Here is a 24,115-nt window from a genome sequence, read left to right as displayed (position 1 = left end):
GGGAAAACAGACAGAAAGGTATGTTGAAGTAAAATAACATGATCAAATCACCTTATAGCAACTGGGAAGAACCTAAAACAGCAATATGGTCCTGTCTCATTCTGGAGCTGGAGCACAGCCAGTTTACAGTCTCCTTTTCTCTGGTGCATCCTTACGGTAAGTAAAAATCTGTTATCCAAGGGTACCGTGGAAAACCACCTGTAACAGATTCCCAGGCAGCAGATACAAGTGCAGTTAGTTACATGGAAGGGTTGACCTTACTTACGTATACACTACAGCCCAAATGGGGTTTGAGGGTGTTTCTTCCACCCATGAAAATGTATTTAACTAATCATACTTGAAAGCCAGCAATCTTCTCATGGCGAGTTTAGGTTATGATTTTTATTACTATAAATAACAATAATTATTATTACTTGTGGACAAACAAAGGTATGTTCTTTGTTGTATAAAACATAAAAGGACACACCATCTCCTCCGGTGCAAAGTTCAAGAGGACTCAGATCTGCTGAACCCTTGAAAATTCTGGTCACGGAGGTTCCTTGTGCATGCAGTGGTTACCAAGATGTCTCATTGGGGTCATTCTTCACAGAAATCTCCTTTTCCTGGAGGGTAGAGCTGATCTCACCCTCTCTCCATGGGGGCTGCTTTGCTCAGCCACCTGTTAGGAAAGCTGGACCAGAATTTAGGCACTTCCTGACCATAATGAACTGTATCATCTGCACTGCCAGAAAGAGAAAAAAGAAAATCAAGGGAAGAACAACACTGCCCAAACCCCTAACTCTGTTTCAAATGAGTATTAACAGAACTAGTTAGTTGTTTCTGATTTGCTGAATTTAATCCAATATATGTGGCCAATTGGTTAATATCTTTGTTCCAGGATCAGACAAGCATCCATCATCCAAACTAGGTGCTATCAGACAGCTCATTATATCTGAGCGACGACTACTGATTAGCAAAACCCCAGGCCCAGAGTTTGCAGAAGTCTGAAATACATCACCTGGCTTTCAGAGGCACCAGATATTCGGTGCTGTTTGCCTCGGGCGAATCTGGCAGCAGCTTAGCACTTCTGAGATTTGGGATATTTACTTAGCTGCGTAAGTGCAGATTTATAAACCTATAGCTCCTTGTCAAATTGCAGGGGTTTGTATGTTTGCTGAATCTACACCATTTCATGAAAATAAGAGATTGAAATCGTAAGGTAAGCTAATGCACTTTAGAGAGCTGTACTCCACACATTTTTCTTTTAGCTGTGCTAGCCCTGGTCCCCCAGCGGCCCCCTCTACGAGGCCCATTTGTCAAAATGGGCAGAAGAAAACATCTGCACCGACGAAGGTGGCTGGACCTGATGATGCCTGCTCACCTTTTCCTCACCCCTCTGTGAACGCATTTTAGGGAGGGCTGTAGGTCCAGCTGAGGACTTCCCTCCCTCCCTAGCAATGCTGGCTGGCTGCAGCGTGTCCCTGCAGACCACCATGCCTTGCCTCCAGCCCAGCTCCAGGACACCACGCATTGCAGCTGGGTGCTGCGGTAGCCGGCAGCACGATGCACAGGTCAAGTCACAACCTAATTCCTCACATGAATTGCATAAAACACTTCGTCTCCCCCAAAGGAAAGCATGAAACCGTGTGTTTTCTTCACTGAAGAATATAAAAGGAGGCTGTATCAGAATAACTAACTATTTTTACTAATAAAATTGGACTATGACTATGACTCTCTCTGCCAAATATTATCTACCATTGACAGAGGAAGAAAAAAATGTGCTAACTCTTATGGTAGAGGCACTCATCTAGATCATCCTGCTAGGATGGCAATATTGCAGCAGTGTTGCTGGCTATGGTTTTGTTTTCTGCTTGCAAATTGCTTTGTTTTCAGAAAGCGCTGCCAGAACCGATGCTGTCAAAACCGACTTTGTGTTACAGGGTTTTTCCCCTTTTCTGTGACCTTGGTGGTAATTAAGCGTCTCATTCTCACAGGGAGAAAATGTGAAGCATGAATTGGACCTGCTGGCCTGGCCATTGATTTATGGGTCAAGTCTCTAGCTGTTAGAGACAAAATTTTTAAGTCTCTGATTAAGAAGCCCTGCTGATTTAAGGATCTCACAAGAAATGTGTGCATAATGAATTATCTACAGATGATAATTCAAATTGTTCCTTGATGATTCATATCACCTTCCTTTATTAAATTACCATTTTAGAAGTCTAACAAGGGCAATGCAAATTGACAGGTGCTGACATTACAACGTATGTAACAACTCAGCTGAGCAGCACGCTGCAAGTTTAGGTAAGTGGTATTTGGCCCCAGTCGGAAATGCCAGTAGAAAGCACAGGCTCAGGGAGGTACAAAAGGCAAATCGGTGTCATGACAGGGTAAGTGTTTCTCAACATGCAACATTTCTGCCTCTTGTGTGTCTGAACCTGTATTTTTTTCCTCAATTGAGCAAAAATTTCCGGTGAGCTGCCTGCATAAAGCCCAGCTCCAGTGTTAGTTGTCGTACTAGTATTAGTTATTCGTTTCAAGTATTGATATTGGTATGAGTTGCAGTATTATTTGCCAGTAACAAGATGGCACTGTCTGTTCTCACTTAGGAAACACTGAGGGCTACCAGGTATCATCAAAATCTATATGTACGTGGGTAATATGTTACAAAGACATGAAAAAATGCATGGCAGAGTGAACGATGTTTTTCCTTCCTGGATTCAACTTCTATTAGTAGGGGCTTATTGGATCTCAGAGTGCCCTGTGCCCTCTGGAAGGAGTGTGTGGCAAATCAGTGCTGCAGACAGCACTGTGTCTGCAGTGTCTCACGGTCTGATGGTAGACAGGAACACAGTGGGCTTGAGTAGTGGGAACTGGGAAATGCAAATGCGCTGATTCTGACATTGCTTTTGTGTCATGTCATGTTTTTCTCCAAGCAAAGGCATGATAGCAATCTCTATCTCTACATTTGACGTACATCGGGAAAATATTAGAAAATGCAATTAGCCACTGTTAGTCTTTACCATGACATGTCCCAGTAAGAAGGCTTTGCTTGTTTCTCTGTGCGTTTCATAAGCTGATGTGAGCAAGGTCTCAGAAGGAGCCCGTACAGCCTTGGCCAGCAGTGCCATTTTCTCATGTCTGGGTGTTAGCCAGAGTGCAGAGCAGGTGGCAGGGGGTGGTCTGGACTGCAGCGACCATGTCATTGCAGCTCTGGTGACAACAGTAGGGGTTAAGGACTGCTCCCAGTCACCAGGTGAGAGCACCATCCCAGGTGGGGATCAAATATGCACACAAGAGAAATCAGCAAACGGTGTCTGCATTTTGAAGTGCTAAATAAGTGTTGAAGGCACTAAATAAGTGTTGAAGGCAAAAGGCACTGTTCCACATCTGCAGTATTTTTGCAAAGAGATTGTGCTGTTCCTGTAAAACATTAGCTCTACAATTGCTTAAACCCTGGGGTTTTGTATTATCTAGCAAATACATATGGTAAAATTGAACAAAACCATATTCTGGACTTCAATAATTCATTCCATTGCCTGTAATGAGCATCTTCCTGGCAATAACTTAGTAAGCCCAGCAAAACAAGGCTTCAGCAAATGCACTTAAAAGGTAATTAATATACACAAACCCAACCATAACAGCTTGTGCAAGACAAATGACTTTCAGCAGGAGGATTTTCGTATTTTCCACAGGGAAATCCTGTGAGACTTACGTGTGCATGCTTATGCAGTGTGTACACAGTAAAATCCAGTGTGTTCTGGTCAGCCAGGTCTTTGCTGAGCTTCCTGAATGCTACGAAGCACAGAGCCCAGCCTGACATTAGGCATACAGGAGTCAATGCACCTTCAGTGCATAGCACGTGAGTTCTGGCTTGGGGTCTGTCAGATCTCAGGCCAGAACTGCTGCCCCAAGTGAGCCCTTAGATGGCCTGAAATCCTGCCCGACTGCCCCAAGCAGCCTTTTTAATGCTGGGATGAAGTTTCTGGCTGATAAGAAAGGGGCTGTTGGGGCGGTGGGGGTGGTGGCTGCTAGAGATATTCGAGGACATACAGTCCAGAACAGCACAGGCAACAAAATCAAGCTACAATTACACTTGTCTTCAGAGGATGCTGAAAGGTGTTTGTGAATTTTCTCTTCATTTGTGAATGTTCTTAATTTATGAACCAATTATGTTACAGCCCATACAAAACTGCTGTTAAACCACAAAATCGTATTAGCACATCTCTGTGCTGGGGGTGGTGGTGGTGGTGGTGGGTGGGGGACAATTTATCTATGAGACTGGCTCGTCCATAGCCAGAAACCTTCTATAACACTAACTCCTTCAGTCACAGCAACGAAATGGCATTTCTCACCATCCAATCTCGTTATGTTCCCCTTCACTTGATGCTAATTATTCTGCTATATTCTCACCTCAGAAATCTTCTCCAGTAAGCCCTAACCTCTCCTCAAGTATCATTTTGCTTTCAAAAGCCTCTCCAATTTAATTTCAAACCCCACTCCTTCCCTAAGCTGCTTTATCCCTCCTGACCTCTCAACGTCTTTGCAGTCTCCCCCCACTTGCCTCTCTTATTTTTACCCCTTCATCAGGGGCATTTCTGTATATGTGTGTGTCTATGCACGAATATAGTTACCATGATCCTTCTCTAAATCTTTCATTAATTTTCCGGAGCTTTGGGCTTACTTTTGGGATATTACTAAGACAGAATACATAGGTGATTTCAAAAGCTCCCTGGAAGCACTCGAAGGAGTCAGCTGTGCCAGGTCATTGAGGTGGCACTTACCAAAGACAAAAAGACGATGCTTGTTTCAGATGGTTTTGTTACAGGTAAACTGATGAGCTAATACCAGGGCAGGCACTATCAACAGTCTTTCTGACAAAGCCAGCCAAAGAAAAGGAGCCACAGCCACTGGAAAATGTCCAAAGGTGACAGAGAAAGAAGGTAAATACCCAGATTAGAGAATCAGCAAGTGTGACTCCTGGTGGGGATGGACTCATGGAGAAGTCACGGTGCAAAGATCCAGGCACAGAAGGAGCCATGTACGTACAGTGCAGAGAGAGGCTTGAAATCATACCGACTGGCAATGTGGCTCCAGGTAGCTAGCCAGAAAAAATGGAAGCATGGGAACTGAAACCATTAAGATAGCATTTCCTAAAGTGTTTTTAAAGGATGAACTGCAATGAGTGTTTTTGCTTACTTTAAAAAAAAGTTATTATTCCATTAGCCTTCAGTGTAATCTTAGTGCTTTCAGTTTGTGCCTAGCCACAGGGACTTTTTGCATGAAAAAAAGTGTGCAGCCTATAAACACCAGTATTTAATTTTCATATTGTTCTGCACATCTAGGGTTGAAATTAACAGAAATCAGTCTCATAATTAATGGCATCTCTCTATGAATTTAGGCTGTTTTGCAGTTACTTCTCGAAATTTCTCATGTGGCTCCTTTAGCATCTACTTCTTAAAAAGTAGGGTTCTTATAACACAACCGTTAGTCTTTCTGTAATAGGTCTCTTTACATTCTCTCTCAGCATGAGTATCATCTTCTAGTCTATCTCACTTTTCTCTTTCCCTCTTAAAGTCTGTTTGTTGTGAAAATTATTCAGTCATAAGTTGTGCTTGTCTCCTTTTTCTAGCGAGGTGTGAAGGGGAAGATGAAAGACAATTATTTTCAAGAGTGGAGCTAAAAGAATGAAAATAATAGCTAAGAGCTAAAAAATTCGTGTTATTTATTAAAAAATTTAAATGCTGGAATCCAAGCTAAGAATTTAAGAGAACAGTTATTTACCAGCCTTACATTTTAAAAGCTGCCAAAGATTAAAGTGGGTAATGAAAGTGGGAGATTTCAGAGCAGAGAGAGCAATGCCCCATCCCTAGAAGTGCTCAAGGCCAGGCTGGATGGGGGTTTGAGCAGCCAGACCTGGTGGAAGGTGTCCCTGTCCATGGCAGAAGGGTTGGACTAGCTGGTCTTTGAAGGATGCTTCTGGCTCAAACCATCCTGTGACTCCGTGATTACAGGATTCTCATGAATGTATTTCATGCTAGTATTTAAAATGACCCTAGTGAGAGCTGAAGGTGCCTCACCGATGGTGCTGCGGCAGAGCAGGCAGGCAGGGCACAGGCTGATCCTCCCGGCCACCCACCTGGCCTCCTTCTCCGTATCAGTCACCCCCTGCACTGCTTTGAAACAGCAGCAGAGCCCGAGGAGGGTGATGTTCCCTGCTCACCAGCAGCAGAGCTCCTGGCTGTACTAACGTATTTTTACAGATATTTCTACCAAACCCTGTGGTGTGGATATAATATTCTACCTCTTGTGGAAAATTTTCCAGCTGCATGACTTACCAAAAATAGGTTACTTTTCACTTCACACTCAGCGAACTAGAGTCACACCGAGCTTTTCATAAGTTATGCCTTTTTAGGTACAGTTCTATTTGTCTCTGAATTCCTGGAAAATTTACTTCAGTGTAATCAGATTATTTGACATGGGTCCTTTCAGTTCTGTGCTGTTGTATTTCCACATTTAAATGCACTGCCTCATTTAATATGTATTTCTTTTTCCACTTTCTTATTTATTTTTCACATTCTCCTTCATTGTGTGTTTCCATGTATTTACAGATGAAAAATTAGCCCTGCAGACCACATCATTCTCCTTCTCAGAAGATTTATTCTGCTTCCCCATCCTTTCTTTGCCCCTTCCTCATCCTCTGCCTCCTTTCTGTGAGCAGCAGGTCGCGGCCAGCCTACCTCTCAGCTTGTCTCTGCCTCCTGCTTATATTGTCTCTTCTCACACTTCTTTCATCCTTCCTCTTTTATTTTAGAAATCTTTACTTGCCCTCATCCCAGGTGTGTGCATGCCTGCTTGCATGACACACTGGTGGCAAGTGACGGCAACTGCTGAAGGTGGTGGCATCTCATCTCAACATATCACCTGCCGTCCCGTTAAAGCACAGTTTTCTTTATTGCTTTATGGCATTTTCAAAATCTCGTATAAACTTTAAAGCAACTAGGTAGTGTTGGGTTATGTTGAATGAAGGACAACAACTTGGTAGTGTTGGATGAAGGACTGGTGTCCCCCACAGATGGCAGAGGGCAGGGGCACATGGGCCAGGGGGAAAGGAGGGGGATGACAACATGACCCTGCTCCTGGCTGTCACAGGAGGTGACCAGCCCCACAGCCGGGGGGACCTCCATCACAGTGGGGTCAGGCAAAGGTACTGGGACACCTTTGACTTCCCTCACCACCACTGCTTTTAGGGGATGGGACTCTTTTTGGGGTGCAGGGTGGAGCATCTTGGGACTGTACTGACTTATGGGCTGTTTGGGGTGGGAACCCAAGATGGGGAAGGGGAAGGACTGAGGCAGTTTGGGGGTGGAACAAGTTTGGGAAAACAGAACGGAAAAGGGATGAAAGGGGGTGGTTGTGTACATAAGTTTCTGGTCACCGCACTTCTCTGGCCCTGCCCTGCAATGCTCAGAGCAGTCTGTCCTTGTTTTCACATTAAACTCAATTTCTGACTATTTTCCTGTGTGTATGTGGGCGTTTCTGAGTGGCAGTAGCCGGAGTGGGACCCACAGGTCTTAGTGCCCGTGCACCTGTGGGCCACTGCTGGAGCATGTGAAGGTACCTGTGTCAGCATCTGTCACCACCGAGCATCAGGCTGGGACTGGCCAAAAAGAAGGTCAAGTGGCCTGCCAGCCAGGGGGAGACCAGAGTGTCTGCTGGTTGGCTACTGGAGGGACTGTGAGGTCCAAGCCACCAACTACAGGGCTGCAGGGCCTGGGGACATGCAGCAGCCCCTTATGGGCAGGGGCTGTACAAAGGCTAAGCACAGCTGTGACTGTCCCCTTTGAATGTCTGCTGGTGTGATGGGAGCAGAGCTGGGCTGATGCTGACAGCCTTCAAATGTCCACTCATGCCATCTAAAGTGGAGGAAGATTTTGGTACAGACCATCGAACCTCAAACCAATCCTGCTTCAGCTCACCTGGAAGACATAGTTCCGCACCATAAAGCGGTAATCCCTGTTGAAACCTCTTCATGAAGGAGAGAAAAGAGAAGAAGTCATAACATAAGTCAGCCTGCTATCACTCAGTGTTTCATATTGGCTTTCTTTTTAGAGAAAAGTGTTTGCAATCAATAGCTTTGAATTCTATTTCTGCCTAGGTCTTTTTAAATGACAGATAACTGAGATCACATTTTTGGACCCAAACCATGAAGAAGTCATTCATAGTTTGTAACGCTGAATCTCTGTGCCCTTGGATTACAATTTTAATATACTGTGCCTGGGTGCTGGGTGTACTAAGTCATGTGTAATCAGCCATTTCACCTGCACAGTGGAGCAGGGAGGTATTTCCCCTCGAGGGAATTGAAAGAAAATAGACATCGCATGGCAGCCTTGGAGATTTGTCATACAAAAATGCCAGCAGATTGCACATTTAATAAAGTGAGGAGAAAATAAAACTAAATGCACTTAGAGTAATACCTCTGTAGTAAACAGCATGTTGGAAACTGTTGGGATAGACATCTATAAGCCTCCCTACCCAGAAGGTGCGGGGAGGAGGTGGACTGGGGTATCCCGAGCCTCCATGAAGGATGGAGAAGCTTTAACAGAATAGTGCCAGAGTAAAAGCAAAAACCTTATCTATTTTTACTCAGCCAGGTTACAGGGAAAAGAAGGAACTCAGGGTGCTGCAGCTTCATTTTCAGTAGCTCCTGGCCCCATGCACACTTGGTCAGGGATGGCAAGCCTCCCCAGGGCTCACTCCTGCCTGCCTGGGTGGTAGCTGCAGCCAGCAGCAGTCAGAAGCGCACCACGAATTGTGAGGACACCTCTTCTCTTCTCTTCTCTTCTCTTCTCTTCTCTTCTCTTCTCTTCTCTTCTCTTCTCTTCTCTTCTCTTCTCTTCTCTTCTCTTCTCTTCTCTTCTCTTCTCTTCTCTTCTCTTCTCTTCTCTTCTCTTCTCTTCTCTTCTCTTCTCTTCTCTTCTCTTCTCTTCTCTTCTCTTCTCTTCTCTTCTCTTCTCTTCCTCTCTCTGTGCTCGTTTCGCACTTTTCTTCCCTTATTTTTTCATTCTTTTAATGTTTTTGTTATTTTCCCCACTTTAATGTTTTATTTCCCTTCCTTGCTTCATCACTTGAATCTCCATTGTCTCTCTAGCCTCAGCAGAGCCTTGGTCCCTGCTAGCTCTCCTTTCATTCCCTAGCTGACATTGTTGTCTCTTTCTCCTCTCTACCTGTCCTGTTGTGGTAATAACACTAAGGTATAGCAGAGCAGATTTTTGGCTGGAAGCAGTGTCTTCCCAAGCAAATATCTTTCCTGTGTCCCTTTGTGTCCCTTTGAGCACTAGCGCATGAAGTTGAATATAACATCAGGAACAGTGACTTTGCTCATATATCCTTTTCCCTTTCTCTCTCTCTTTCCCCTCCTCCTTCTTTCCTCTGTATCCTTCATATTTTGTGTGCACTTGAACAGTGTCATAGCCTCAATCTGGTTACAAATTAGTGTGGCTCTGTCAAAGCCAGCAGACAGGGTTGAATTAAAGGCTCATATCAATGCAAAGTGAAAAGGAAGCACTGTTTTTTTTTTTAAGTAGGAGACAGACTTGGTACAGAATGATGAAAAAGTAGAGTAGATTAATAATGAGGACAAGGAAATGGTAGCAGGAGTGCACTTCATAAGCCTACCACTCTTCTGTAGCTTTTATGTGTTTCTGCAATGTTTGCTGGAATAATAGAAAGGAGCAGCTGCAGGCAAAGGCATAGATAAATTGCAACCCACTGGTAATATCTGTATTCAGTACAGGTCTGAAATATACTCAGCTGCTGTCCCGTGAGATATTAAGTGATAGTGTTATTGCATTAACCTATGATTAGTTACTGCTCTGTCACAAACACACTGCACTATCTTGGGCAATTGCTTTGCACGAGGCTTTCAAGGACAGCAGGAACCTGAGCAACTTCAATTATATAGCAGAGGGCATATGTAACTGGACAGTGTAAGTGCAGGAATACCTGACCACATGAGTGCAGCCATGTGCTTAAACATTTTAAAGGTAGACGTTGGCAGCAATGAGCTTCCTGACTCCTGTGTGAGAGCATCTGTGTGTGTGTGTGTGTGTAAGTAGAATATATATGTGTGTGTGCATATATATATACACACACATATATATGAAGTATGTAAAAATATTATATAAATTTAAACATACAAAAAAAAAAATTCTGCTTCAGGACAGACCTTCCAAAGACAGGTCCTTTTTGGTTTTTTTTTTCTTAAGAAAAAACAAGCAGTGAGTAAGGTATCCCTTTCACACCTCACAGCACTGCAGAAGTGCTATTTTGCAAACACTTTTTTTTTTCTTTTGTGTTTGGAGTGGCGATCACAGCTCACCTTTTCTTTCCTTCTCTGGCTGTGTCCTGTGCACAAACCTTGTGGCTGATGGAGCAACTAGCAGTGGCTCTCCTCCTTGTCCAGGTCGGAGCACCATCTCCACCCCGGACTTGACAAACCATCAGACCTGGTCCTCACACTGGTTAATCCAAGAAATTCCCAGAAGACCATACTAAGAATTCAATTTTCAACCAGCCTAATGGCACTTAAATGTATAATCTTACTACTTTTAGGTTACCACAGAGACTCTGACACTGTGCTTCTGAACACGCTGCCTTCAGCCTGCTTTGTGTCCATGCCTCCTCTTTGGCAAACGGAGAAGAAGTCTTTCACAGGAGACATGTGGGGATTGAAGATCACAGGAGATGAGGCTCTGTGGACCTGAATGGAAAAAGGCTCCTGGACTCTTTTATCCTCCTGGAAGGAGGATAACAAAAGCAAGGTTTGGTTTGCTCAAGGAGCAGGAGCGGGACACAAATGTGTGGCCACTCCCCGTCATAATGGCAGTAGGAGCAGCTATGCTCACTGGGAGAGACGTTCAGGGGAGGCAGGAGCCCTGGGAAGCTTGTCCCTCTGCCCTGCCCAGCCCCAAAGCCTTGGAGAGGAAGGTGGTGGCAGACGAAGGAGGCAGCAGCCTGGGATCTGTCCTTAGCTGTCTTAGGTGTAAACCCTCTTGGCATCAGTCAAATATGAGATGTAGCATTCAAAGAAGTCTCCTTTGAGAGTTTTGAAATAACATCAAGATGGCTTTACATGGCCAAGGTTGCTGCAAGCTTACACATGCTTGAAGCATCTCTTTTCAAAACCAAAAGACCTTTCTTTTCCTCCTGCCATGCAGCCCTCATCTTCTCCACGTCTTTTTCCTTTCTTCTTCCCCCTGCCTCCCCTCCAAACGTAAAAAGTCAAGAGGATGGCAACATGAAGGGCTGGCTTGGCTCTCTGTGAGGATGCTGCTGCCTTTTATCTTGCTCACTTTGTTGTTACGAGCCAGTAGGTGGGGCACAGCCACTGTTTTTAGTACCGGTGGGCTTCGTCATTTTTTCTCCCTTCTCTTCCTCCTGTAAAACAATCTATCATTCCTACTGCAGTGAATCAGTAGTTGCAAGGTAGCACGACACGATACAAACCAGCTGATCTTGGCCGGACCTCAGCATGTGACATAGTGACTCACGTCAAACCACACGGGGCCGAGATAAATATCTGAAAAAGAGCAGACTTTTAACAGTTTCCAGTTCCAGGCGCTGCTTGCTTTCTACTTTTTGTTGTGGTTTAGTTTGGTTTTTTCCTAAGGAAAATTCAGTTCCACAGGTGAGGGCCAGCGCGGTGAGCAGCCCCTCGGCCCTCCTGCCCCTCTGCACTGCGGCTGCAGCTTGGTGCCCGTTTTGCACCGTTGCAGCTGCTGTGGCTGGGGCTGCACGACTGTGGCCGAGGGACCCCGGTGCTGCTGAAGCAACACCCAAGGGCTCAGTGTCAGCCCCCCCATAAGCACAGGGGACCCCCCTTTCATGCCAACACCGGGTGTATGGGAAATTTTAGGACATCGATATTTCAGTCTGTTGCTTAGTGCATGAATGAATGCAGTGCATTTTTCATGAGTATGGGGGGAAAAACATGAGCAAGCACAGGCTAGCTTTTTGGCAAAATAGCCTAAAAGTTGTGTGCACCTGAAATCTTATCTGGTTTTTATCCAACTAAATCAGCTGCTGTAATGAAAGATATTGCAAATCTTGCCTTGTTCACATTCTTGGATCATCTTGCCTACAACATGACTCCTGTCACACTGCAGGTAGCGTCACCACTGCAGGCTTCCACACAGCCCTGCGAGCCCTGCAGCCTCCCTTGCTCCACGCAACTTGCTGTGCCATGGCTCTTGCAGAAAAGCAACCCCAGCCTTTTCCCACAGCCCCACCATCAGAGGTTCATGGTTGGGAGGGTCTCAGCCAGCCCTCCTGGCATGGCCAGTGGCTTCCCAAAGCAGCAATATCCCACCTCCATCGCCGGGCCAGATTCACCTGAGGAAGTGGTGAGATTTAAAGCAGGTGTTCATCTTTCATTTTCAGAGGGGTTTTCTTTTTAATGGGCTGGTGAGTGTTGAGAAAGTGACCTTTCCAGTCTGGCAGACTGATGCTTAGCACCTCCAGCACGTCCCCCCTTGTGTGCCATGCAAGCACCTGCTGGTGGCTCAGAGAGGCAGTGAGGAAAGTGCAAAGTAGGACAAGGAGCCCCAGGATGAACTCGCTCGGCTGAGATAAACCTGCCCGTTCCCACTGTGTTCAACAGAGACCAGCGGATTTATGCAGGACATAAGCTGCCTGCTTGGCCTCCTCCTTTGAACAGACCGCTTTTGTCACTGCCTGTCTTGGTGTCAGACCCATTTTCCTGGCTCAGCAGGAGAGCCCTCAGCATCCCCTCGGGAAGTGTGGCTGGCGGGAGCAGGCCAGTGCCCAGTGAGGACGAGGATGGCCTCGCATCCCGGTCCTCTCATGCTGGCACTCTGCTGCGGCTGGGCTGCGGCTGCAGCGTGTCCCCTTCTCCGAGGGCTTTGCTGCAAGCTGGCGTGCGCTGCCGGGGACAGGGTCATGAGAGGCCTCCCTTCAGCAGTCACACAATGGCGGTGTAGACAAGAGGACGATTTTGTTCTCAGTCACACTAGCAAATCCCAAGAGGGTTTTGCCTAAAAGCATCGTTCCCCCGCCCTCCTCTCCAGAATCCCCTCAAGGTTTCTCGCTGTTTCTCTCCACCTCACAGCCACTGTGGAGGGAGGTGGAGGTTTCATCCCGTGTCTTGCTCTGCCTGCGACTGCCTCATCAGCGCTGGGACACTGCTGCTTTTGAGGCCAAAGGTGGGGGGTACAAAGGATCTCCGGAGAGAGGCAGAGCGTTCCTGCTGGCAGTCTGCTGCAGTGCCTTTGATGTCCTCCCCCCCAGCCAGGCGGGAGCGGCGAAGGGAGGCAGGGCTGCATCCTGCGCAGGGTGCTCAGCGCTGCGTCTCTGTGGCATGGCCTCTCTTGCACCCCCAGGAGCAGCCTGCCCTCTCCATCCTGTGGCAGGGCTGGGGGGGGGCTCAGACGTCTCTTCACACACGAGACCACCGTTTTTTCTCTGCACTGTGGCACAGCAGCCAGCAGGAAAAAGTAGCAGGCATGCCTGAAGGTAATGCATTATGACCAGCGGTCATTGCTCTGTGTATTTTCCAGGGTTCATTTTATTCCCTGCTGTAGTCCTTCAAATTAAAAGTGGTCTAGTTATTTACATTTGAAAATTGGATGATATGCTGGACTGCTGTTTCTCTATTGACTCTGTGCTGCTAATACATTTGGAAATTGTCTGCCTGCTGCAGATAGGCACTGCCTGCTTGGAAACATTTGGATTCCCTCTATCAGCGTCGCAGAGGGAGACACAGAAAATAGGAAAGGACATTTGATTGTTTGCACTTACCTTCATCCAGCAGTAATAGAAAAGTATTTGTGTTTGATACACCCTCTTGCTGTGCACCAACAACCTTTGCTCTGCCTTCCTGAAGAAGGTGAAATCTGGCTGACATTTCTGCCTGCTCCTTTCCTGAACTGCAGAGGCTGTAATTAGTTCACCCAAGCCTCTGTATGTCCACAGGGGTCACTCACAGGGAAACTCAGGGGGTGTGAGCACTGCACCAGGGCCTGGGAGCCAGTGGGACCTTGTGCTGCACGCAGAGCCACAGGCCAGTGCCAGCCTGCATGCTGAGGGCTTGGGCTTCACGCCATCACCTCCAGCTGTGCCAGCTGTGCTTCATCACCACCCGCCAGGGCATGGTGGCAGCTCTCATCGCGTTGAGTTTATGAGGTGGAAAGCAGAACAGGAGGTACTTTCCCATTGGGTGGACTGCAGTGGGTGCTGGGGAGAGAGTGACAGAGAGCTAGCAGGGCTTGGCAGGCAAATTGCTGTTTTCAGGTACAGTGTGTGCCAGGGAAAGGTGTGTGGGGACAGGGGGAGGCGGTCAGGAGAGGCGGCAGAGCCCCCAGCACCTTTATGAAGATGAGGAAGAGAAGAGCTGCTGACAAAGTAAATGAAGGGGGAACAAGGCAACCAGAGAGGGAGCAGGGTGAAAACTTTGTGAGAAAGACAAGTAAGCAGAGGGAATAAGGCACAAATGGTAGCAAGCAATGATGGCTAAAAGCACCGGGCTGTAGCAGAAACAAGATCCGCAGCAGAAAGCTTTCTGCATCTGTGTGAGCCACCACACTGGAGGCAAAGGTGTGGGACCAGGTGGTGCTCGCTGTCACATGCTTGCCTCTATGCAGGGCTAAAATCAAGCTAAGCTTTCATTTTCTCTCTCTGACCCCATCCTGGTTTTGCTGCCTCACAGACAAGATGCATGTTGCTACTATTGAGCAGAATGGCTGAGAAGGTTTTCATGCCTCCAGGCGCTCGGCCCTTCCCTCCACTCCTGCCTCCCTGGAAAAAACCTCCATGTGGTCCTCCTGGTCCTCAGGTCCTCCATCTCCTCCTGCTACGGCCGCAGTGGCTGGGCTCTGGCTCTGTCCCTGCCCTGCAGGGTCTCTGCAGGCAGCTGCTGCCCCCAGGGAAGCCACCACTCTCCCAGCAGCAGAGCTGCTGTGCTGTGCTCCTCAGGAGAGGGTAAGGAGGCTTTTGCATTCCCCACAGCATCCCAAAGGCACCATCCCATGGTGCTGGGAGAGGAGAAAGGAGGGCTGGAGGGGGGGACCCTAGAGATCCCAGGGCAGAGGGGGGGAGCTGCAGGGCGAATAAGAAGCGGTCCCCAGGGCAGGTGGGACTGGGCTGTGACCGGGTCCATGAGGGATAGTTTGCAAATATAAGTCAAAGCAGTTGCAGTAGCTTTTGGGGATAGTATACGAACTATTAAGTAATAAAGACAAGAAACATTTTGGAAATCTGAAAGTTTCAGGATTTTTGTAGAGCTGGCTAAAATGTAGGATGCAGAGTTGCTTTTTACTTGCTTAAGAAAGAAAAGGCTTCTCTGTTTCTGTTTTCTCCCCTGTGATGTTTACTCCAACAATCCAGCCTGACCGTGGGAGCCACAAGCCCCAATCTCAGAGGACATTCCTGTTACACACCAGTGCGAGAGTGCTGCAGGTTGCAAGGTGTTAGGGGCTGTCTTCCCCATGGCTCAGCGCCTTGCTGTACTGAAACGTAGCAAAAAGGGACACAAACAACCCAAAGCAAGGACTTCCCATCTGGAGCCTCCTCCGTCACCCCTCTGTGAGATATGCCCTCCTGTCCGGCTGGCATGGGCCCCTGTGTAGGTAGTGAAGGTGCTGCACAGCCCCGGGCACCTGGTCCCGCTGCTGGCCCTGGGCATCCTCTCTGGGCTGCAAACCACAAGCGGCTGTGTGCTCGGGGTGGCCTGCAAAGCTGCCCTAAGGCCCCCGGCAAATGCTGGCACGTCATGAAAATCCTTGCAGAAAATCAGGAGTAATTTGCAAATGGCAAATGATTTTCTACTCAGTCAGAAGGCTGCAGCCGTTACAAATCATCACTGGTTCAACCATGTCTTTTTGAGCTGGAAGGCTACAGGTTAATAAAAGTGTGATTATATATATATATTCCTATATAACCCTTAATGCTCTCAGACACGTATGTGCCCCCAGTTGCTTTGTAGACTGCAATGCAATCACCAAAGGGTGGCAAAGACACTGGATTGGCTGCAGAAGAGAGAAAGATCTGTTGTTTGCTTAGCTGTGACTGAGGAGAACATTCTACCATGCAGGCGGGTTCAATTATCATGTATGGCTGCATTGATATGATCAGTGGTGGATTCACACACTAGACCAGTACCACATCATACCTATACATCCATACATCAAATTATTTATTGCCTGGGGGGGACGGACATCAGACGTTTTATGGCTATTTTGTTAGCTCCTACAGTTTTAGAGATTCCTTCCTTCCTTCCTTCCTTCCTTCCTTCCCTTGTTCTCTCCTTTCTTTTCCTTCCTTCCTTCCTTTCTTTCTTTTCTTTCTTTTCTTTCTTTCTTTCTCTCTTTCTTTCTTTCTCTCTTTCTCTTCTTTCCTTCCTTCCTTCCTTCAGATTACACAAGAAATTCAAGTGCTGAGAGGTTTGTTCCTTGCATTGCTGTTTGCTGCTTTTACTGAAGCGCAGCGTACAACCTGGGGTCTTGCAGCCTGTAAGAACAACTGAAGTGAAACCCATGACACTGTCAAGTACTTAAAATTAAAATGCTAGTTTGTGCTTACAGAAACGATGTGCACCAGAGCTTAGCAGAGGGCTGTGGAGTTCAGGGAACAATGGGGAAATCACCCGTTAATGGATGACTGCCTTGGAAAACATCACTCAGCTGGTGCTCCTGCCTCAGCCAGGAAAGCCCCACTGAGCCTTTCATAAATTAGACTATTTCTGCTTTAAAGAAGCCTCTGCTGCAAGCATGCTGCTGAACAAAGTGCCCCACTGCCTATGCCACCTTGAAATTATCTTCTGAAATGCCTGGACTCATATGTAAACCAAACTACCCTGACCGATGAGCTGCCCCCTTGCTGCTTTGCTGCCCCTGTGCATCCCCCTCGCCCCCCACTCGTCAGGCATGTCAGGATGAATGGATTTTAATTCCTCCATGCAAATGCCTGACCTAGCAGGAGGTTGGTCCCCAGTCTGGCTCCAGAGATGCCCCAAGTCCCACCCCTACAAAAAAGCAGCCCAGCCCTGCTGTGCCATCTCCCTGCGGGTGGCTGGTCGGCCAGAGGCACCTCTGTGGGGGCTGCCCAAAGTTAAGCATGTGCCGGCACACGTGCACACCAGGTCTCTCCCCGCACCCATCTGAGCACAAAGTATTCCCCGATTTTCTGTTTCCTGTATTTATATTCACACTAGGTGGGAGGAGGAAGGCTGCAGTGAGCAAGTATCCTGGGGCTGAGGGAAAAGCCCAGCCTGGGGCAGATGTGAGGTGGCTTTGCTTTGAGGCTGCTGGCTCCCCGGCACTTCTGCAAATTGTGATCTGATATAACCCTTTCCTCAAATCCCGTTGTGAGGTCTGGTAACTGCATCAATATTGCTGATGGCATCATGCACATGTTCATCCTAAGTAGGTTATCCTTCACGCTGCGTAGCTTCAGACCTGCTTTCTGCAATTTATCAGTGGGGAAGGATATTTTGGGAATGATCCCGTGTCTCTTCTCCATGTCACAGGATAATGTGCTACACATAATGAATCCCACCTGCAGGGTTTCTCAGTTTCTTACATGGTAACAACACAAAAAATATACTCAACTCTGTCTCTTGGGATCTTAGGGCTTTTTAAGCGACCATCTAGTTCATGGCATCCATCACTGCCCTAAGTGTTTGTTATACTCGGACAGTCCATCATATTGCTCAGCCAAGCCGTGCTGAATCGCAGATAGGAACTGCAGAACATGAGGACAGACACACAGACACGGCTCTTCTGGCACCGCAGTTGAGACCGTGGCTGTCTGTGCGCACTGGTGCTGTCTGTGTGTGACCTGGCAGAGGCACAGCTGGCTCACAGGGGCACTTTGTGGATGCACAACAAATTTGATGATGCTGAGCTGATTCAGCGTCACACGCTTGTTGTGGCAGCGCCAAGAAGGCCAGGTATAGCAGTCAGGGGTGTGGGCGCTGCTGCTAGCTCAGGACCACTGTTCTCACGGCTCCAGAGTGAAGCAAAGGGTGCAAAGGGGGGAGGAAAGGAAAAAGAGAGAGGAGTAAGACCAGGAGCCCTAATTTCAATAACCTTCCTTTTATAAATGAGACTGTTCAATGCCCAGACGTAGCATCATTAACTTAGGTTAAAAATCCTTCCCCAGAAAGAAGGTGCAAGATTTCTTAATGCCAGAAGCCTCATACTGTGCAGAGGGTACAGGTCCCACTGCCATCCTCTGTGCAGTCCCACACAGACTGTCCTTTAAAGTGTTACAGGGCAGGGCAGAAGAGCCTAGAGCAGATGCAAAGCCTTGGCTCTGGAATACGGCAGTGGGCAGCACAAGGAGGGAAGTGAGGCTTTTCACTGAGCCTCCCCTGGTCCACAGGGCCACTTGAGATGGCTCACTTTTGTGCTGTTCCTTTTTTAAATAGCAGTTTAAAGGGAGTGAGGAAGAAGAAGGTAGCTCTCGAACAGCCCTGACCTGACAGAGGAGAAGGCTATTCTGGTATATATGTTCCTGGGGAGTAAAGCACGTGTGTGGCTCTTGCTGTGTGAGTGGCACCTGCAGCCAGGTCACAGCGGTAACTCCCTGGCACAAAAGAAGCTGTAGGAAAGTGAACAAAAGGCAAGAGCCCAACCAGCACCATACATCAGGCATTTGCAGGTGGGAAGCGGTAGGGCAGTGAGTATCTTCTTTGTTAATGTAAACCCTGCCTCAACAGGCAACATAACGCTCTTTTCCTTCTGTGGGATGCTGGCAGGCTGTGCCACACTCAGCTGGTTCTTTGTGGCAGTTGAGTACTTCATGGCTGATCGTAAAAGGAAAAAAGTCAAATTATTTGTATAAATCAGATGGAAATCAGGAAAATTATCCTACAGATGCTAGGCAAGGATCAAAGTGCTGGGAACATGCACAGAGTCCAGCTGGAGAAAAAATGTGTGCAGGGGAGCTGAGCAAATGTCCCCTTATCCATGGAAATGGAAACCTTCCATCGGGGTTGGGGGGAATGGGCAGGAAGGCCACCCAAGCACAACAGCCAACAGTCTGGAAAAAAATAATAGCAAGTAGTGCACGTCGTAACAGAACAGCTGCCTTAGCAATAACTGATGTGAGTTTCTTCATGGCCATGATTTCTTTTCTTGTACAAAAGTAAAAAATGCCCTTTCACGGCAGGTGAACTCAAAGGTGTCTCTTGCAGCCTGGGTTTCTTTCTAAACTACTGAATCATGACTGTTACTTTTTCACAGGTAATTACTCCCGACAGTTAATTTGGAGCCATATTCAAAGTGAAATGGAGATATCCTGTTTTACTCTTTCCCCCTAGTCTGCCTTGATGTTACTATTGTTTGCTGCTCTGGTGCCCATAGCAGCAGCCACCGCCGTCCCCCCTGTCCCCAGCGAGCGAGCGCTGCTCACGCCTGACATGGAGCCAGCTGGGCTTCCCACCATGGGCTTTGCCTGCCCAGGGATCACAGCCTCCCTAACCGCCTCGGTGCTGAGGCGTGGGTGGAAGTGAGCAGCAAAATAAGGTGTGTTTAGGGCCCGATTTCCTATGTCACATACTTTAAGTTTGGCAGCTAGGTCCGCAGTAAGCCATTTAAGTGTTGGTGGTCTGATGCTGTGAGGTACGGGTATCTACAAGCATGCTGGATAATAGCAGTGTGTGTTTTATCTCTTAAAAAAAAAAATAAATGGGACACTTTAGTGAATTGCCTTCACAGGGCATAAGCCGCACAGTTTGCAACCCCTGTGAAAGCAGAGGCCATTGGGCTGCCTTGGGCAGTCACCGTCCGTGGGGGTTATGCAGCGTTGCTGGTTGTATGGGCCAACCTCCATCCTCAGCACAAATCTCAGCAGCAAGCAAGACGGCAACCCCTGTGTAGAGGAATGAAGGTGGGTTAATTATCATTGATAACACACAGCTGTGGGCTGGCTTCAGGGGGGTGGGTTGGCTGATGTAGACAAGGTGCAGGCGTGGCTGGTTCAGTTAAGTGGTTGGGCAGCCAAGGAAGAGAGAGCAGCTGAGGAAGAGAGAGGAGGAAGAAGCAGAGAGAAAGCAAGAGAGAATGCGTGCTCTGGATGAGGAGAGACTAGGAGAAGGCAGCAGAGCAACTGGCATGAAGAGTATGTTGGTATGTGATGGTAAAAGACCTTGCTGCAGCCGGCTAGTTTGGAGGGTGCTGCGACACCCCTGTTCTTAAAAATCCCACCCAAAACTCTCAAAGAAACAAAATGAGAAAAAGAACACCCTAGGCAGACAAAGGAGAACCAGCATGGCGTCCTAAAGTGGCTTTAATCATCTTCTGCAGCAGTGCATTAAAAGAAGAGCATCTTGCTGGAGGTCTCAGTCACAAAAGGGAAAATTTTGATTCCCTCAGTGTTAAAGACAGTAAGAGTAAGAAAAAGGCAGAAACTCCAGTCCAAGGTGCTAAGGAATAAAAAGGAACATATATGGGACCCCAGATGTAAATGGTGCCTACACGGCCACTTCCCTAAGTGTATGGAGAGCCCAGCAGGAATGGAAGAGGGGAGCCGGAGGGGGAGAGCCTGCTCTGTAAGTAAAGCTATGCATTAGAAGTGGCACAAAGGAAAACGTTAATGAAGCACGAAAAAATGAGGCTCAGAAGGGCAATTAGCGGAGGGAAAAAAACCAAATACCAGCACAGTGAAGGAAAGACAGCATGGAGCGTTAAGCGAATGCATTGTGCTGGAAAGGAGCGCTCTTTGGATCGGGTTTGTGACCAGCTGTGGTCTGTGGTTTTTGTTAAAGACATCGGCACAAGGGGAAAGGGGGGGTAGTGAGACTGTATGGGGGGCTCCGGGGGGCTCCAGGTGCGTGTGATTTTGGCAGCAGCCTGTGCAGGAGCAGGGTGGGAATGGGCCATGTTTGCCATTGAGGGGTGGAAGCTGGTGGGTGGTGGGGTTGGTGCTGGGGGCCGAGGGAGGGGGGGCTGGGGCACCGTCCCTCTCCGTTGCACTCGGGTCTGAAGCTTGGGGCCAGTGTGGGGTGAGGATGGGTGCAGGATGAGGACAGGCAGCCTGGGTGGGAGGGGGAAGAACCTGATGGTGAAACTGGTACTGATGGAGCTGAGTAAGAAAGAGCTTCAGTTGGCCGGCACTGCAGTGGCGGAGCTGCAGGGGACCTTGGGGAATGAGGCCAGGACATCAGAAGCAAAAATGGGTGAGTGCAAAGTAGAAATCAACATATTTTTGTTAGAAGAGGCAGAGCACCCTAAGTATTAGCAAACTTTTAAGGAATCCTTATACCTTGAAAAAGGGGAGGGTAGGGACACCTGTGCACAGTGCTCACAGTGTCTGATAAAAGCATGCGGGTGTTAACAGTATTGCAGCTTTGCAATAAGAAAAAAGGGAATTCCTGAGCTTGATGTGAGTACCTGCAATTTTAAGACTTAAAAGATGCACGTGGTCTTTTCCTTTCATGCACTGCTTTGTCTTATAAGTTTGCTTAATGTGGAAGAGGAAGCCAGCAAAAACCAGGTAGAATAAAGTACATGCACAGTAAGTCATTGAAAGGCTTAGCAGCATTTGTCTGCCTGCAAGATCTTGCTGAAGGAAGGCTTTGAGATTGCCAGTGAGGTTAAAAAAAAAGGAGGGGAAAAAAAAAAAAAAAAGATGAAAGAAGCTAAGTTATAGGGTTGATGCCTTTATTACCTTCTGCCAAGGCTCGAAGACCATGCCAACTCTGCCAGGTGTTTCAGAGGAACAACAAAGGCAGACGTTACATGGAGCCAATGTGCTCACGGCCACTTTCCTTAGGAATGAAAATTCATGAAGAAACTTCAGCAACTGCTGAATAATATACTGCTCTGGTGCTGCAAAAGATGGGCTGTTATAGTTTAGAATAAAACTGAATTAATCACATTGTCAAGCTTATCTACTTCGACACAACTGATTCTGGTTCTTTTTTTTAACTGAACAGTTAACAGGCTCAGTACAGCAAGGGGCTTGTGTCTGCACGTGTATCTGCTTGTGCATGCGTGAATGTGCGTGCACATACACACACAGACAGACACAAGAGGAAGAGAAGGGTGTTTCATGCCTTTGTCTCTGTGTGTGTATATTTGTGTATACTTCTGTATCTAGCATTTATTCTAATGTACATAAATTTTTTTTCAGAACCATGAATTTCTAAGCTTGTATTTGTGGATTGTAGGAAAACCCCAGTAGTTTCATGTCTTATCACCTGCAGCTGGTTGCAGCCTTTATCTAAACGTTCCCTGTGGGATGCAGCAGGGAATTACACTGGCAACTGCCATTAATCTTCTGTGCAAAAGAAGTGTCTCCTACATCAGTGTTAGAATAAAACCATTTGTCTGGTGAATGAGGCAAAACTAGAAATTGCCCTGCTGCAGAAGCAGAACTCCTCTCATGATGATATTTCTTTTTTTTTCATACTAGCCGTGGCGTAGATCATCAATAAGGACATCTTTAAGTAGTGCAAACTCAACAGCATGCCTTTACATACTGAACAGTTTCAATCTTACATACTACCTGTATGAGATGTACTACCTGTTCTGAAATTGCTCTGACCTCGTGTTATGTTGTAACACTGCCGGTGTCTAAAGATACATCCATGTAAATCTCCCTACATATATGGCATCGCCTTCTGTTCCCATAAAATGCTTTTTGTTCACTGCGCCTCTCATGTCCCCTGAAGGAGCCTGCAAGGCCTGACCTGGTGTGTTCCCGAGCCTCACAAGAAGCCTTTGCCGCTGCCATGCTCCCCAGCTGGATCACGCCACCTTGCAGGGCAGCTGCTCACCGCCACATTGTCTGCTTCCAAGGCTGAAGAGAAAGAGCTTTCATCCTGCTGAGGTGAGAGCATGGTGCTGGAGATGAACAAGCAGCACGGTTCTCCCTTGCGTGCCGCAGAGTGGTGGGCAGCGAGCTGGAGCAGCTGGAGGAGGCGGAGATGCTGACGGCAGCTTCATGGCAGACAGGTGTGCAAAAGTGGAAAGACCATGTGTGCCAGGGGCAAATTCATCTTTCTACAGCCTCACAGAGGTCTAATTGACTGATTTACTTTAGCTTGTCCTTGCCTTAATAAAATAACACGTTCTCAAAGACGCTTATCTTATTTAATACAGTTGTTAATGGTCTGAAAGAGATTCTACCTGCAAAACTGCACTTTGTGTTGTTGGCTTGGATCATCTTCAGATTTAAGTAGAGCATATGTGAAGAAAACAAATGTAGGAACGCTGAGTGAATTGACATCATTTTCTGACTTCCTATTGTAGAAGTACTTTTTATTTTTTTAATACTTGTTGCAATTTTGGACGTACTGAAAGGCTGGGGTGAGGATGCTGTTACTCCTGGAGATGCTCATGTGGAGAAAAAAACAACCTCTTCCGTTCAGCAAGAAAGACGACAAAAGATTGTTGAGGTTTCTTTCCCCCTCTGTCTGTGTGTATGTGCACAGGAGCGTGTGAGAAAGAGCAAGAGAAGGAGGAAAATTTTATGAGTAGTGGGTTGCTTACATCAGCAAACAGGGAGAACTTGCTTGGACACAGGTAGTAAAAAGCAAGCGCCAGCTATTAAATAAATGGTATTTCCATTGTAATGCTTAGATGATAATAATAATGATAATAATAAAATAAGTTTTTACACCTTGTAAACAATTGCCAAGTTGATGAATACGAGCCTTGGGTTGGCAACAAGTAAGGGTTTAGGCAATCCGCTGAAACAGAAACTCTGTATATTTGTGAAGCCCCACGGTTTGCTTCTAAAGCTACAACATTTCCTTAACTCTCACCCCTCCCTTAACTACAAGTGCTTTTCAACCAAGTTTTCAGCACTATGAGATACTAAATACGTTCTGTAATCATCTTCCTCAGTTGGTAAGCAGCATTGTCAGCTTACAGGGATTCATGTATGGAAGAGTTACGTCTTAGTTGGTCTCAGCAGCCCCATTTTTCTTGCACAGATTTATGACACTTTCTAATGAGTTGAGATGCTTGCTCTGAGCTGAAACAAATTCCTAGTGTAATTTTTGAGTGGAACCTGAGTCGGGATGGGGAAGATTTACCAGGTTTCAGCCTGGCTGCACACATGTGCCCGTGGGCAGCTGAAAAGGGTCCTAGCCAGTGAAACGCCCCTGGGGCCA

This window comes from Falco cherrug, chromosome 2, assembly GCF_023634085.1.
Source record: "Falco cherrug isolate bFalChe1 chromosome 2, bFalChe1.pri, whole genome shotgun sequence".
NCBI lineage: Eukaryota > Metazoa > Chordata > Aves > Falconiformes > Falconidae > Falco > Falco cherrug.
Note: the sequence above shows the minus strand (reverse complement) of the source record.